An 18,579-nucleotide genomic window follows, 5' to 3' on the forward strand; every position below is an offset into this window, starting at 1 on the left:
GAGTATTAGGTTGCCTTGTGGATTGCAGACCGAAGACTGAATGGATGACTCTTACCTTTACTTCTATTCTGCTGTACTACTGTAGGCAGTGTAGTTTAGATTCTTTAGCTGTACTAGTCAGTGCTGTTAAGATATACACAACTAATAGGGCTGGGAGGGAGACAAATGGCAGCGAGGTCAGATACTCTAATAATAAGTGAATGGGTTAGGTGATTAGAGAGTTCGAAAAGATTCATGAGTTGCATCCTGTAATCTGAAACCTTGGGAAACAAATGGGTGCAGTTCCAGCACCAATTCAAAGGTCTGAGAACCAGGGAAGTATAAATGATTGCACTTAAGGCCCAATGGCCAAGAGTGCTAGCCCATGAGCAGACTAGCCCATCTGAAGCAGCAATCATATCTGCCTCCCTTGTGTCTTCTTTGTTTAATTTTAGTTTGATTTTGGTCCTCAGTAAATGCAATGCCAAGCTCATGAAAAAAAAAAAGAAAGAAAAGCAAAATGGGAAGAGAAGAGAAGGGGAGGGGAGGGGGAGGAGAGGAGAGGAGAGGAGAGGAGAAGAGGAGAAAACAAACTTCTAGGCTCAGGTGGTTTTGATTTGAGATTCTACCCAGCATTTAATGAAACATTTGGACCTTTCCTATAAAATATTTGCTAAACAATGTTAGAAAGAATGTAACATAACACCCGTATATTTGAATTCCACACATTGCCTCATCATAGATCAAAAAATTCTAATTTAATTCAAGTGCATCAACATACTAAAAACACATGATTAGTAGAGTTCATTCCAGAACACAGTTAACATTTGATAGAAGAAAATATAATGTATATTTACCACCAAACTGTTGAACTTAGACAATGTTACCTAATTCAAAGGTAATTAGACATAGTAATGAAAGCAATACACAGATGCACAGAGAAGTCAGTGGGACAGATAAGTGGGTTAGAAATAGACATGTTAAAAGTAGTGGGTTGTAACAACAGTGAGGAGTCAATCCCAGATAGAAAAGCCAGCCCTTCAGCAAGGGATGCTGAAATAATCAAATGCTAGTGAAAAAGGAAAATTTCAGCATCTCCCCCAAGGCTGACACAAACAAACCCAAAAGGGATCCTGACTCACATGTATATCTTTTGAAATTCAAACTCATGCAAACAGAAAACATACACTATCTTGGGTTTGTGGCAGGATCTTTTCTTTTGTGTATGCTGTTTTCATGCAATAAGAAAGCATTGCCTAAAGAAAAACACAAACTGGACTTCATCAAGATTAAAAATTTACTCTCAGTAACAACACAATTATAAATCTATTACAGTGGAAAGAAATGTATCAAAATTTGCTGCAGTTGCAAATGACAAAGAAAACAAGGAAAAGCTGAACCACATGAATGAACAGATTGTCTCTTGGATAATATTTCTCATGGGTCATAGATAAAATACTTTATTTAGTATGGGAGAGTCTTTGTCCTCTGGTATCTTTCCATTATCAAAGACAGATGAAGCCAGATCCAACTTTTAAGAAGTATGTATGTATGCATGTATGTTTGTTTGTTTATAGGTTTGTATGCACACATGCATTTGAATGTGTGTGTGTATGTCTGTTAGTGTTAGTATATGTATGCTGTGGTTCACATGTGGAGATCAGAAGGCACTTTGATAGCGAGCTTTTTCCTTCCACAGAATCTCTCTTGTTTCTTCTGTCATATTGTGTACTCTATCCAGGCTGGCTGTTCTTTGAGAATATGGAAGATTTTCCTGCCTTTGCTTCCATCTCACTATAGGAGTGCATGGATTATAGAAGCCTTCCACTGTAACCATCTTATTACATGGGCTTTGAGGAGTGAACCCAAGTCCTCTAGCTGGAGCCATTTCACCAAATTAGAACTAATTTGCATCTATGCTTTTATAGAAACTTCTCCTCTAAAGGAAGAATATGGGTTAAGGCTTGTTTTGTGACAGACCAGCTTCCTGACCTGCATCAGGACATTATATATCTAAAACCTGAGTTACTTTTGTGTGCATGTTCACTGGTGTGCATCTACATGTTTTTGTGTGTATGTTTGTGTGTGTGTGTGTGTGTGTGTGTGCATGTCCATGCATGCATATGTAAACAAGACCAGAGGGCAGCTTCATCTTTTATTCCTTGGACATCTAAGCACCATCTACCTTGTTGTATTTTATTTTTTTGAGCTGGGAAAGGTGGGCAGGATCACTTACTGCAGTGGTACCAGTCCAGTAGACTAAGCTTGCTGGTTAGTGAGTCAAAAAGATTTACTGACCTTTGCCCCACTGGTTCTAAAATTACAAGCATGTACCATTAACCATAAATATTTTAATTTGAGATCTGGGGACAAAACTTAGGTCCCTAAAATGCTAGTCTGTTAGTAACTGAGCTTTCCCCTCAGTCCCTTAAGGCCAACTTACTCTATTCAAATTAAACAAACTTGTGCAAATTAACTGAGATTACAGCAAAGAGTATACCATCCAACTCATGGCTGTTTCTAAATACATTTGTCAATGGTTTCTCCTCTATCTTTCCTGGATCTCAGAGTGCAATCTATTCAATTTACCTTGTTGTTATTGACACCTGGCAAGAGGAAAAGTTTAGCAGAACTCAACAGCGAAAGAATAGAAGTTTGCAGCCTATTAGATAAGCATCTAAAAGCTGATGGCATATAAAAGTGTGGTTGAAACCTCTGCTATACAGGGGTGTAACTGACATTACATTAAGTTATTCTGGAAAGAAACCAAGTCAATTTATCATACTTTTAGTGATCCCTGAGTCCTGCATAAGCCTGTATGTGATAGATGTGCTTAAAGCTACAAAGATGAAGAGGGTTAGGCATGTCCTGAAGGTATAGATAATTTGAGATATAAACTAAGCTGGAAAGTGCCTATGAAGCATAGTTAAATAAAATAAATGCTGTGTTGTGGCATAAACTGGGTCCTTTGAGAGTTGAACAGAAAAGCTTGGTTTTGACTCACAAAACAGAAAGACTAGATACAGCAAGGAGACAGCTGGTGGATTCTTTAGTGCACTATCCAGCCGACATAGCCTTCTTGACTAATACAAGACCAGCAAGAGATCCTGGCCTCCATCACTCCCTCCCACAAAATAAATAAAACAAAGTGGTTGGTTTCTGGGTGAACAAGGAACAGGTTAACCTGATTCTCAGAACCCATGTAAAGGTGAAGAATAAACTCACAAAATTGACATTCATAGGTATGTAGTGCCCCAACCTATAACATGCACACACACACACACACACACACACACACACACACACACAAACCACACCAAATGAGTAAAAGTTTTAAAGATGATACACTGTCAAGAGAAGGAATAACATTTCTCTATCTGAAGATATGAGAATACGTTGATACTGAAGGCTAACTCTTCTGCTGCCCTATGAGCCTGTGAGCTGGACCTCTTAAAGGATCTCTTTGACAAAGTGGTTGAAACACTGTGCTACAGCACAGTAGGTGTCACCTTGCTTTGTAGTAAGGCATAGAAATGTTGTGCTGGAGGTGAATCATGCGGCCTCTAGTTTTTCAACTTTCTTGCCTTTGTTCAACAGCCTTTTTAATTGTATCTCTTCTCACCATTATGATAAAAGTCATGCTTTCTCCATGTGTTTGCTGTCCATACCTTAGAGAGGTGTCTACTTAAGCTTTTGAATTATTTTGGGAGCTTATTTATTATTGAGTAAAACTTTTACGTGATTTTTAGCATTAATGCTTTATTACATATATTTTTTTCTTATCCTGAGAATTTTATGAACATATACCGAGTTTTATGATCATATTTACCCTTATTGCAGTATCACCCTCTGTCACATGTGTTCATCTGTGTCTTCTTTCATCTGTCCCCTTCCTTCCTCCCCTCACATCACTTAGTGTGCTGTACCCATCTTGTGTATGTAGCTACAGTTGCTGTGTGTTGGTGACCTCAGTTGCCATGTTACATCCAATAGGTAATATTTCACGATGCCCCACTCTATTCCCAAGCTCTTACATTGCCTCTCCCATCTTATATGTTTCCTAATACTAAAGGAAGTGACTGATGACACATTTAGTACTGAGCACTGAATTGCCAACACTTATTTTCAATCTTTAGATCAATGTGAAAAAAAAAATGTCCTTTTAACATTTCACCTCATAGTTCACAAATATAACTGGATTTGTTTTATTTTTCTCATTTAGATGTCTATTTTTTGTGTATGTATGTGGTAATATTCTCTTGTGTAAGTATTCTATGTATTTTACCAGTTTATTGCCTAAATGCTTTTCACTTTAAATTTGTCTTTAATAATTTCATTTTAAATATTATTTTCCTACTGCCGGAAGCCAGGATTCAGGTTAAAGCTGATTTTTAAAAATTTAACTTATATCCTTTGATCAATGTAAAAATTATTGATTAACTAAACACATTTTTAAAGATTGTTAAGGATTTTATAATATTATTAAAGACATCTACATTAATAATTGCAATACCTGTAAAATTAAAAAAAAAAAAAACCAGGATTTCTTCTTTCTGTCCAATGTTTTCTCTTTGTGCTTTAAATTTCTATTAAAATTTTCCCTAATCTGTATTTTTGTTTTATGTGTACAGGCTGTATGTATATTTGTGTGCCACAGAAGGAATCCTAAAGAAAGGAGTGAATCTCCTGAAACTGGAGCTATTGACAATTGTGAGCATCCATGTGGGTGCTTGGAATTGAACTCAGGTTTCATGGAAGAGCAGCAATGCTCTTAACCATGGGGCCATCCCTTATTCCTTCACTCCTTAAGTCCTTTAATACAGTGCTTATTATAAACACTACCTGACCATTTTGTCATGTTTAGAATAAAGTGCTTAATTTATTTTCCTTTTGAACCCTGGGCGCATGCCTCAGATGTTGAGTCTAATTAGGCCTCCATTTTAGAAATGACTTTTGTAAATTCGGGATCTAAGTTTAGGAATATGTGTGCAATGTTAGTGTAAACAATGGTATTTTATTATGTTTGGAAGCCATTGTTTCTTTTGGAAAGTTTGTCACATTTTATATTATTCTTTCCCTGTACGCAATATATTTTCTGGTCTTCAATTTTTTTATATTTAAATGTGTTTGTTTTTTGAACTTTCCCTCGAATTTTGAATTTTAGGAGTTTACTATGACACCTAAGTTCCTTTTGTATTTCTTCTGTTCAGTGTTTACTGAATTTCTAGCTTTATGGCTTGGATTTTTTTTTTCCACTTGGAAAATTGTTGGCTAGAATAATAAAAATAAACAATCTTTTCAGTGGCAGTTAAGTGTTGTTTCTGTCACAGTCAAATAATAAGAAAATTTAGAGACCTCAGATACTCATGCACATATGAATATACACACAGTAACCACATATGTCTTCACATATGTATATCTCCTTTTCAATAGATGATTGTGTTTATATTTAGGGATCATGATTCTGTGCTTCTTTACATGATTGTGTTCATTAACTGTTGGACCTTCTTAAAATATGCAAGATATTTTATGATAATTAGGAGTTTGCTTTCTTCTGGGTGTAAAATTTTATTTTCCAGGCTGATGATTTGTTATTTGATCACCTTGATTCCATTGAGAATGGGATTTATTTGAGCTTAACAGAACTCTGAGCACATTCACAGGACATAGTGCATGAAACAATGTGCCATTCTTTAAAGAAAAGAAAGAAATGGTGACTTGGTTTTAAGATTATTAGTGTGGCATTTCCTGAGCCCTTATTTGAATTAAGGCATATTTTTAGTTCTTAAAGTTTCCCTTTCTGGCACCTTGGCTTTGAGCATTGTCTTGATGAGACCTCTTCACTGTGGCTGGTAGAATCATGGTACTGTGTATGCTTTAAAATGCCCAAACTGTACTCTGCCCCTGGGTGGGTCTTACAGAGTGTCACATATTTCGTGCCTCAGTTAGCATTTGGCCAACGGTGAAAGGGTAGCTTTACTTGGGTACTTGGAGCATGTTCTCCTCAAAGCTCTTTCTTTTCTTAACCTGCCCCATAAATTTTAATTGCTTCAGTGGTCTTGAAGGTCTGTTCTTGGCTTTCTGTGAGCAGTGCCACAGCTGCTACCTGCTTGGCTCTACTGTACAGAATCAAGAATTGGATGTGATCCCAGGCAGAAAACTCACATGAACGTACTGTGAACCTTCTGTATCCACTTTTTCTTTGAGATTCCGGAACTCTAGCTCCACGGTTGATACATAGATAGAGTTAGTTCACATGATATTAAGCTTTTGCCTAAGCCAGGATCAGAAATATGCCAGGAATATTCTTTTTTAGGGATCCTACACATGTATGCATACACACCACACTCAGACATAGACACGCAGACACAGATACACAGACACAGGTTCACACACATGCAAACAATTATGTACACACACACACACACACACACACACACAAACACACACTTTCATAGAGAAGAAACAAAAAGGAATTTCTTATCCTTTCTTATTGGATTGCTTTAGTGTGGATATCTTTCAGTATGATGCAACTTCAAGTGACCTTTCTGAGTTTTGTTCTTTTTAATTTCAGGTTTTCATATACTGTAATTTGTCTACACACCACTGTACTACCTGATGAGTGTCTCTGTGAACTTGCCTTCCTGCAGTGTTCAAGGTTCTGAGACCCCAATTGTTCACTCTCTTCGTGATGAGCACACAAGAGCCAGAATGGAGAGCTCATTAAGATTTTAATGCTTTCAAAAAAGAACCTTGCCAATAAAAATGTAGAGGGAAAAGTGCTGTAACAAACTACATTTAACAATTTCTAATTTTATGGAGCTCTAACAGGATTTATTGAAAACCCTCTTAGAATGTTGATTAATCCTACTCTGTGACTTACCAATAATCACTTCAAGATAGATTTACTTGATTTCTTGATAATTAATTGGTTCAGTGTGGGATCTGTTTGGGTAAATTGTGAGTACATCATAAAACAATATGACTCCATCTCTGATTAAGCAAATAAGCCCCATCATATGTGGATAAGACCACAGGCGCAGCTCCATAAATCCCAGAGGAGTTGCTCTGAGTGTTTTGACCATCATAACACTAAATTCAACAGTCTGACAAAAACTAGTGAATGATGAGGGCTAAGTAAACCTCCATGAACTACCACCCTACAGAGTGCTTGAAGTCAGAAATTGGAAAAAAAACAGCACAAGAAAATATCCAGGACAAGATCTCACCTAGTATTAGTGTGTTAGACTGCTAGGATGGCTGCGGTAACACATGGCATACACACACAATGTAGATTTATGATGCGTAGCTCTGAAACTTCAAATGTCAAGGATCAAGTTACTGGGAGCCTGGATTTCTATTGGGGTCTCTCCCCTTGTCTTGTGGTGCCTTATATGGTCCTTCCTTCTGTGCATTACAAGCCGGAGTATCACATCATCTTGATTTAATGATATGGTATCAAAATCATTATTTCTCTTTTGATATCACTTCCTAGTGATAGTGGACTAGATCCCAATTCTCAGCATTTAGCTTTAATTACCACACCCAAGATATTATTTCAATATATAGCCACTCTGGAGATTATGTTTTCAAGGCAAATATTTAAAAGAAACAATTCAGTCTATAGTAAACCTCACATTACAGTGCATTTATGGTTAAGACTATAAGGAAAGAATGAAGACTGAGTCTGAAATGTGCATTAAAGACTCACTTGTTAGGGTACCAGCATCAGGTAAATATTAGAGTATAAAGGCACTGAGTTCATCACTGAGTTGATCTATTGATAGTTTAATAATTTGTTGGCATTATTAGACAGTGATGGAAACGATGAGGCAGGACTTAGTTGGAGGAAGGTTACCAGGGCACACCTTTCAAAGGTTCTCAGTCCCTTCTGGTACCTGCTTCTTAGACACCTTGAGCTTAGGCAGTGTCTTCTTATGTGCTCTTGTGTCATTGTTGACAGCTTCACAAAAGACCCAGCAACTCTGGACCCAGTAACCACATACTTTGAGTTGTTCTTTACACAACATTTTTTTTTCACCACTTTGGAAATCAACATGTATAAAGAACTCAACATGGTCTGGCTTGACAAATATTATCACCAGGTCATTGTTATTGTGACTGTCACCATAGTACAAAGTGGTCTTCAGAATTAAGAGCAGGGTTTCCCAGAGCACAAGCTTTCTCCATCTTATCACTGTTCCTGTCCCAGAATTCTTCATCTGTAAGATATAGAAGCAACTTACTGGACATAGGTAGGTTTTTTTTTTTTTTTTTTTTTTTTTTTTTTGTTTCCCCTTTAAGGGCAGACTGAATGGTGAATATTTTGAGACAGAACTAGGTATTCAGGGAGTGGAATATGAGTGTATCCTCATGTGAGTAATCCACACATGTAGTCATTGCTTAGGTAATGCATTAGATGAAAAAATTTAAAAAGACACATAGGGGAGCAGGGATTTCCTGCTGAAGTCTCCCTGTACCCACAAAAATCTGGGCTGGAGAGAATCCTTAAGTCCTTTTCCAAGCTTAGTGCCTCTCTTGGCTCTCTTCACATAGCTTCTTGCTGTGTGCATTGAGAACACTGTTTCTCTTTTGCACCCTATCCTTTCCTTGGTTCATTCTTCTTCTCTGAACTTATTGGGCCTGAGATTAAAAGTTACCTCTTCCCTTGAGGCTCTCATCCACACTTAGTTTTAGTTTTTTGTTGGTTTGGTCTGTTGTCTTTTCATTTTATCAAGTTTTTTTTTTCTCCTCTCTCTTATGGTATTTGTTGTAAAACAGGTTTTTTAAAAGTTATTTCCTTTAAAAAAAAATCCAGACAGATGTAAGATATATTTTAGTTCACACCTGCTAAGGATCACAGTTCATCATGGTGCAACAGCAACATAGAGTTGTCTATGGTAGCAGGAGCATGTGACAGCAGCTAGCTCCCATGATGAAGGCCAGGAAGTAGGAAGTGTGGCAGGAAGGAAGTATAGATAACAAAGCACAAAGAACTTACTACCATTGACAAACCTGCTCTGACACAGCTTTCCACAACATCAACAGATGCTGAGCAAGTGTCCCAGGATGGAAGCCCTTGAGGGATATTTCAGATTCAAATCATAACACCCGTGTTTACATTTTTAAAATTTCTTACAAGGACACAAAATACATATAGAAAAATTTAAACGCTTCATCCCTTTCCATCTAATCTTTTCAATGAGATGCTTTTGACATATCTACTATCATGTGCATATGCAAAGAGAAATGACAGAAGACAGAAAATGAGAGGATTTTCCTCCTCACATCTGTCTTACTTGGGCACTTTGTTCCTACTGAAAACCAATACACGTTATGCAGTCAGTCCCGCTGAGGAGAATGGAAGAACTGTACATTTTTGCTGGGGTGCACTTCCCTGAATCTCCTGATAAGAGGCATCTTTCTTTCCCATGGTTACATTGGTAACCCTGGGTTTCACGCCTTTATGGAGTAGGTGTGCGACACATCATACGCAGCATCTTGTTTTCCAGACTGACTTCTCAACTATCATCTCCTGCTTCTCTTGTTTTTCTTTTGCCTGTAACATCCCAGATCCCAATTACCTATTCATCCGACTATGTAAACAACCTGGGAACGTGCAAGAAACTGTGCAAAAAAATGATTAAAATGCTTTCATATGGCTTCCTATTGTGCCTATCAGCGAAGCGGATCAACAAGGGCACAGTTCATTACCTCAGATATTCATTTTCTTTCCTTAAAACATGAAAGAGTAATTTCTTTATTTTTAAATTGTTATAAGCCTTTGAGCCCAGAAATAAAGAATGAAGAGTCCTTCTGTAACTCTCTGTTTCATCCAAAACATGGTAGGCTTGACATGACAAGCTGCCTCAGAGATCTAAGCAACAGCCAGGGGTTGTTTCTTGTCACATTACTGGTGGATGAGTTGGAAAGCAGTCAGTAGACCACAGTCCTACCTTTACACTAAACGGTACTTGGAAACAGCCCCACCATGAACATGTAGTCATTAGCTGTTTAAAGAGAGCCCATTCTTCACAATATTCTTGGAACACTTGCAGACTAGAGACAGCAGAGAGTTTTCCATTCTACAGACAGACAGAGGGATCTGAGAGGAGGGTGATTTATTTCTCTGGTGCCTCCCCGTGTACTAATCATCATGGAGCTGCTTTGCCTGCGACAGCTCATTTCATCTGACTCCTGACCACCCATGGGATATTCATTTGTCTGTTTGCTGGAAGACAGTAGAAAAGCCATTCTCAGAGTCTGGGTCATGGAAGAAGTGGAGCTTAAATATTTATGGCATCCATGTTAGGGATATTATTTTAAGTCTTGTCCTCAAGTGATAAGTTGACCAAGCATTTCTACTATTATGTAAATGAATTTCTCATGAACTTTTCATATCATAAAAACAAATGTTTAGTATTTCATTGAAGTATTCATTTTTATTAATATTAGATTTGGAGCCAGTGAAATGCCTTAGCAGGCACAGATTCTTGCTGCCAAGCCTGACATCCTGAGTTCAATGCTAGGGACCCACATGATGGAAGGAGTAAATTTCCTCCTGCATGTTGATCGCTGTCCTCTGCATGAATGCCAATTCCCCACACAGAAAATAAATGTTTTTAAGTAATCAACAATCTCAAATATGGATTTAAAATATTTAAAAGGGTAGTAAAGATCAGTAACCATCTTACCACCAAGAAGTAACTGCTAATTACAATGAGTAGATTTGATTCTAGTTTATTTCATGTGGGATACCTAATTACAAATAATTAGATAATAGGGATATTACCTATTATCTACAATAGATAATAGATGTAGTCTACACTACATCTATTTTAATTTTATAAAACAAGATATTTAAAAGAATAAAATAAGCTTTGCCAATGAAATGTTCTAGTGATTTTGTTTTTTCTCTTATATTTTCATGCTCATATGTGCATGTTTATGCACACATGCATGTATACATGTATGTATATGTTGTGTGAAGATAACTGTATATGCTCTCTGCTTATTCATATATGTATCTGTGTATGTATATATTGTATGAAGACAAATGTCTATGCTTTTCATGTATGTGTGTATGTATGTATGTATGTATGTATGTATGTATGTGTGTGTAAATGTATGTATGTATGTGTTATGTGAAGGGAAATGTTTGCTCTCTCTATATGTGTGTATATATGTTTGTGTCATGTAAATATGAATGTCTATGCTCTCTGCCGATTCCTTTAGTTTTTCTCAGCTTCCCTATTGCTAGGCATATTACTCTATCGTATATTTTAATTCATTTATACTTTATACACGCCATTCCTGGAACACATTTGTCACTTTTACTTTAGCCATAATCGGAACTCTATATATTTTTAAAAACAATGGCAGCATGAATAACTCCACTATATCATCTATAAAGTCATCACTTTAGGAAATTGTTCACTGACTGGATAAGTCAGGTGTGATATATTCCTAAGGCATTTGAGGTGAGTGATTCTGCTTCTCCAAATACCAAGGGCACTTTACTTTGTAAGCTTCTGGTGCATGTATAGGCATCCCTTTCTTTAGGTTCATGGGGTTTTCTTCTATGATTTTGTTGAAAATATTTTCTAAGCTTTTGAGATTGGAATCTTCTTCCTTTTCTATTCCTACTATTCCTAGGTTTGGTCTTTCCATGATCTCAGATTCTCTGAACGTTTCATGTCAGGAACTTTTTAGATTTAAAATTTTCTTGGACCAAGGCATCAATTTCTTCTAGTATATTGTATGCCCAAGTCTCTCTTCCATCTCTTGTTTTCTGTTGGTGATGCTTATGTCTATAGCTCCTTTATTGCTTCCATTTTTATTTTCAGGTCTTAAACAGTTTAATTCAATTCCTGTATGTGTTTAATTGCATTTGTCTGTATTTTTAAGAGATTTTAAAATTTCCTCTTTAAAGGCTTCTATCATCATCATCATCATCATCATCATCATCATCATCATCATCATCACCATCATCATCATCATCATCTGATTGGATTTAAGGTCATTTTCTTATGCTTTAGCTATGTTGGAATATCTAATGTTTGATGTACTAAGATAGCTGGGCTCTGGTAGAGCCATATTGCCCTGGCTGTTGTTGACTGTGTTCTTATGCTGGCTTCTAGGCATCTGAATTTGGGGGTAATTATAGGTTTAGGTGCTGATTTCTGAGGTTATCTTTGCTAGGTGGATGTTTTTAGATTTTGTTTGTTTGTTTGTTTTCTATTTTCTCTCTGGTCCTCTATCCTGAGTAGCCTGGGGTTCTGTTCACCAGCTAGTCTTCAAGTCTAGTACATTGTCTCCACTGGGGTTTTTGTGGCCTGCATAACCTCTGAGGTTTTGAGTGCCAATGCTGCCTCTGGAGTCCCTACAACCAGTTTGACCTCTGGGAAAACAGAGGTCTTCTGGCGTCCCTGGTGCTGGCATGACAACCTGGAAACAGGCAGAGTTGTGAGCTGGAAAACAGACCTCAGGAGATGTGGTACAATGGGGTGCATTTTACTTTTTGGTGTGTTTGAAGGGTAGTTGGCAAGCATAGGGCATAGAGGAGGTCTTACCTGGGGTCTCCGGTACTAGTTTGCCTTCTGATAAAAGTAGGTAGGGTTGTCAGGCACTTTACTTTGACAAATGAATTTTTTTTTATATTTTATTTCCCCATCCCTCCTGCCACCCACCCTGAATGCCAGGGTTTAGACATTAATTCAGTACTCAATTGAAGCAAAAGCATATAGTTTAAAATTTTGCTATTTGAAATCATAGCCACTGAGCACATATAACTATTTTAAGTAAGTTTAAAATGTGATTCCTTGGGTACAGTGGGTATATTTCCAGTATTAGATACCTATCTCTCTACTAAACCACTATCATTACCTGCACATGCACAGACTAGTCCCATCACTACAGCAACATCTATGGGATGGCAGTAGTTTAGATTGTGAACCAAACTATATATTTCTAGCCTTTCATAATCTTTACATCATATATTAATTTAAACTATCAAGATGATTACTTATTATTGCATAATAATTGGCACTTTATATTTCTTACTTATTATCTTAGAATAATTGCTAACTTATATTACTTTTAGAAATTAGGTGACATATAAATTACAAATGTGTCATTAAAACAGTATCATAAATTCTTACAAAATTGATTTCCAACCATTAGGAGATGAGTGGTTAAATGATCAGATTTACAAAATAGATTTATAGATTGATTATATCTAGGCTGTTTAGAATTATGTTATTGTCTTTTGTATAAATCTTTTTCTTTTATGTGACCCTCTGATGACTCTCCTGCATGACAATTGTGTCCTGCTCGCCATTATCAGGCTTAGGTAGATGAACAGTGGATATGTTTCAGCAAATATCAATCTCAGTCTGAGTTAGATCATTTGGGACATTTTAATATTATTCGGACATTAGGACCTAGCTGAAAAATCCTAGTGTAAAAATTTTACATTTTAAAAATTCTTTACACTGGACTTTCCACCAGTGTAAAATCTGGGCTGAATTTGAAACATGTAAAGCAACAATATGTCTTGGAGTTGGCCTAGGCACCTCCTTTCAAAGTACTTAGGTATAAACAAGGCAGGCACACATTTCCTCATCTGACTATGGAGTCGGAGCGCCCAGCCATAAATCAACATGGGCCACTTTAATTTCATTCCTTGCCTACATAATCAAAACATGAAGCTCCCTTCTCTTTAACACATAATTCTTCTCAATCATTACAGAAATCGCCATATTTCTTTATAACAAAGTAAATGCCCGGGTTCAGCTATGATTTACACATTGGGTAAATTATTAGCCATATGGTTGTTATATGCTGCTCTGCTTACAAAATATGTATTTTAAGTAAACACATCTAGGGTTAGAAAAGAGGGCCATCCATTAGCATTTAGAGCTTTTAAACATCTTCTATATAACAAGCACACACATATCCAGCTGGGTTTTATCTCACTAATACTCATATTGTTTTTCAATCTGTCAACATAGGTAAGCCTAGGGCTTCACACTAGTCCACTTGTCACTCACAGTGTGATTATCATATCCTTTCCCTTGCTACTTCACCTTTGCACTTTTAGAAATTTGGGGACTTAACCATATCTATTGTATTCCTATCCCCAGGGTTCCAATATCTCACCAATTACACAGTGGGCCATGGATTTAATGGTAATCTTACTATAGTCTGAGGAGGGATCTAATTCAATGAGAGTCACACAGATCGGTGCTCAGGTGACAAACACTTTCTTCTTTTATCCAAAAAGCAGTAGTTCTTTTTTTTTTTTTTTTTTTTTTTTTTTGGTTTTTTTTTTTTTTTTTTACAGGAAAGTAATATATCTGATTTGGACATTAGATCCTGGTCATGTGAGGCTTGAGGAACACCAAATATTCTGAAGCTCTCTATGTCTATGTGTACACATGTACCCATAGATGTTCAGGTAAGTGCACACAAATATATATGTGCATCTCTTGAGATTGAATTTTGAGGCAGGTGAAGGTCTGTGTACAGACCAAAGATTTCAGAGTCTGGAGGCAGCAATTCTACAGATTAGACAAAAGCTAGGAGACATTTTAAGGGGAATCAAAGGATATTTGTGTGCTCTGAAAATCTCCAGTAAACTGAGCATCATAGATGGGATTCTATGAAAATTTGTCTTGAGGCCAAAATGGTCTTCTTAAGTACAAGTACATTTAGGCTATTACTGAGTACCTCCAGAGATGTGGGATTTTTGTTCAGCACAGGGGTGTCATGCCCGGGATCAGTCTATGTTGATGTCTACTACTCACTGTACTAGTCTTTTAGCTCACTTATTCATCGCCGTGTGAAAGGACCTTAGTTTATCCTGGTGCTTCTCCTGCTAGACTCAGTGTTCAGAAAACATGCATGAACATCTTTTTGGACATGAAAAATATGCCTACATATTTGGGTCCTTAAAAAATTGCTATATACAAATCACCTTTCAAAGCAACTGTAGAAATGACAGCTTCAATTCATAGTGTATGGAACTTCTCCTTTGCCATAGTTTTAAAATTATGCCTATTTATTCCTTCTGTGTGTTTGTGTGTCCATACGTAGGGCACACGTGTACCACGATGCTTGTGTGTTGATCTGGAGATAACATCCAGAAGTTCTTCCCGTCTACCACACGGGTCCCAGGAATGAACTGAGGTCATCCGGCTTGGTGATCTATTCTTCAGCCACTAAGTCATCTCACCTGCCCCACCGTAATTTTTGTCAAAAGGGGACATCCCTTTCCGATAAAACATGTGTGGTAGTATAAATGAAATTGGTTCCTCATAGGCTCGTAGGGAGTGTGATTATTTAAAAGAATCAGGACATGTGGCCCTTTCGGAGTAGGTCTGGAAGACATATGTCACTGGGGGGCTCACTTTGAGGTTTCAAAAACTCAGTACAAGCCCAGTGGTTCACTTTCTCTTCCCGTTGCTGGAGGATCCAGATGTAGAACTCAGAGCTGCCTTCGGCACTATGTTTGCTTGTACCGCCATGTTTCTTGCCATGATGATAATGGACAAACTCTCTGAACTTGTAAACTAGCTCCTGTTAAACGTTTTTCTGCACAAGACATGCCATGCTCATGATGTCTCTTCACAGCAATATAATATTGCCTGAGACAGCATAAAACGCAACAGTATTATTCAGTTTCTTAATTTTAATTAAATAAAATGTGGCTGATTAATAATTTTAAAGAATACTGCTCAGCTCTTCTGTGTAACACCTCAATTTGTCAGGCTGATGTGTTTATTTGGCCCTCTCTCAGCTAGTCCTTACAAATTTTTCCAGCAGGTACTTATTTTATTTGAGATGCTCCTATGTTCAGCTAGAATCAGTTCCTAAATTTTTAGGCAAAGTCTCTCACTGATCATGGAGTTTGATGATTTAATTAGACTTGTTGACCCAATAAGCTCTTGGGATCTGCTTGTCTCCAAATACCACCACCAGTTGTGGGGTTGTAAATAAGTACTAACGTACATACAATCTTTAATATGGGTAGTGGGATTTGAACTCAGGACCTGATGCTTGCACAGTAAGCACTCTATCCAGGGAGCCATCTCCCTAGTCTCCCTCCAGAAAATTGTTTAAAAGATAAGCTTTATTGTCATTCTATTATATATTTTTTATTTTTCTATGCTATTATTTTTCTGGAGCATAGACCAGATACCTTGAGAGAAGAAGATTAAATCAATGGTGTATGAGAAGGACTCATTTAACAGCAAAGAAATCAAACTGCGACTGATCTTTGAAGGCTGTGCAAGTCCTAGGTGGTCACTCACTTTTAATGTCCTTATATATGAAGAAAACCAGTCCATATGTCCTAAATAATCTCTAGCTGAAGTTTTATAAGTAATAGTATGTTACAATATCCTCCTTGTCTCTTCAATTAGCTCATTTGATTTTCTTATCAGTTCCTAAGTGTTTTGTAAAAACTCTTTGCAACTCCCCTTTATTGGTTATATATCACAAACATCTTCTGCCAGAGACAGGGCATTTTTGCAGTGATTCTTTCTCTAATTTTACTGTGTTTCTGAAAAAAAAAAAACATCCCCTAGGTCTTGGGTTCATCTTTTGTAAAATGATGGGCAGAACGTCCTTAGAGACCTGTCTGGCCTTTATATTCCAAGTGCACAGTATGTGCTTAATAAGCACATCTTTGAACAACAGGACAGAATAGCATGCTTGGCCACCACCTGTCATGTTGATAAACTTCTTTCTGTCCCTGTCCAATTGATCACACAGTCCAGACTGATCACTTAAGAGACTATTCACGAACCACTTTGGTTAGCTCTGGGGTCATCCATCTTCTTGAGCATGTATAGAAATAGTCTTACAGACACAGAATAAAAAACTGTCTTACCTTAGCCCAGCTCCCTCCTCCCCAAATTATAGAATCCCCCAAACAATACTGCAGTATTTCAGCAGATGCATTATCAGACCAAATACATACAACTTGCTAAGAGAATGTGAAGATGGCATAATTATTGACAAGTCATAGAAGAATGTGGTGACTGATCTTGCTATATTTATAGCAATATTCAATTCATTGTAAAATTTACAAGCAATTGAAGCAATTAGTTTCTAGCAGTTAGGTTTGGATTTGACTAAAAAGGGGGATTATTTGTAGAAACAACTTAAAAAAAAAAAAAGTCCATCACAGATCAAGATGGCCTACATTCCCTGGTTACTTACATATTCAGGCTACCCTACCACATGCTGTGTTTCCCTCTGTGCCTACAAAAATCTGAGACAGAAAGGGTCTTGAAATAGAGCTTGGCAGATTCTGAGATAATACCTTTTTGGGGTCCAGAAGGCCCAAGGTTATGATCTTCTGTCACCAGAACCTCCTCTGAGGCTCATGTTAGTGACTCTTCTTGTGATGTCACTGTGAGGGAGATGCTAGATTCTTGAGTACTGCTTAGGTTAATAGTAGCTTTTATGAGTTTGTGTGAGAACATACTGAACCAAAATACTAACCAGGTCAAATAAAGAGTAAGTGTAACAGAAGTCTTAAATTCTATGAAAGCATAAAATCTAAGGCTGTATAGTAGCTACTTTTGTGTTAACAGTTAGTGTCATCTGAGAGGAGCTTACTTCAGTTGAAAAATTGTCTCCATAAGTCTCAGCTATAGACAAGCCTGTGTAGGGCCTCTGCTTATTTAGTGGTGGATTTGGGAGTAAGTAGGCCATTATGGGTGCAGCCACCCCTGGGGCTGTTGATCTTGGGTTCTATAAGAAAACAAGCTGAGCAAGACTTGAGTGAGTTAGCAGCAACCCTCCATGGCCTCTGCATCAACTCTTGCCTCCAGTTTTGAGTTCCTACCTTGATTTCCCTCTCTAGACTGTGATTCAAGATATGGAAGCCAAATAAACCTCCAGTTGCTTTAGATCATGGTGTTTCACTGCAGAAACTGTGACTAAACTAAGTCAAATCTGCACTAATGTTTCTCTTGGTGTTTCCCTGTCCCGTGATTAAATTCAAAGGGGGAGAATTACAGCAGCCTAACTAAGGAAGGATGACAAAAGGCACAGAGCTTTTGGGAGTGAAGTTATAGATCGCTCCTTCAGGCAAAGAACCAAGATGTGCTGAGGTGCTTGCTGGAGGCAGAAGAAATATGGAATGGTTTTGGGGTCGATGATCACAAATTTCAGCAGAGGCTGGAATTCACCATTTTCACTTGGAATTCAGTCTAAGATACCATCACAGAGTTGGGACTTACCTCATCACTTACTTCAGTACTTATTCTGGATCAGTGCTTCTCAAACTTCCATATAATTTAAAGGTGCTCAGGACACCAAAGTTCCCTCTAGTCCAGAAAAAGGATAAGTAAGCCTAATCCATCACTGAAAGAACTTGCTGAGTGGTTGTGGCTTTTTCGTAGGTGAAGCCCAGGCCCCCTTCTTGCTCTCACTACTCGATGATAAGTAGCAGAAGGCTACTGGGACCATGTCAAGCCTGTTGATCCCTTTGGTAATATGCATGCTTGCCGTCTTAGTTAGGATTTCTATTGCTGTAAAGAGACACCATGACCATGGCCTGTCGCATGTTAAGGAAACCTTTAGTTG

The sequence above is a fragment of the Micromys minutus genome (assembly GCF_963924665.1).
Source record: "Micromys minutus genome assembly, chromosome: 19".
In the NCBI taxonomy this organism is placed as follows: domain Eukaryota; kingdom Metazoa; phylum Chordata; class Mammalia; order Rodentia; family Muridae; genus Micromys; species Micromys minutus.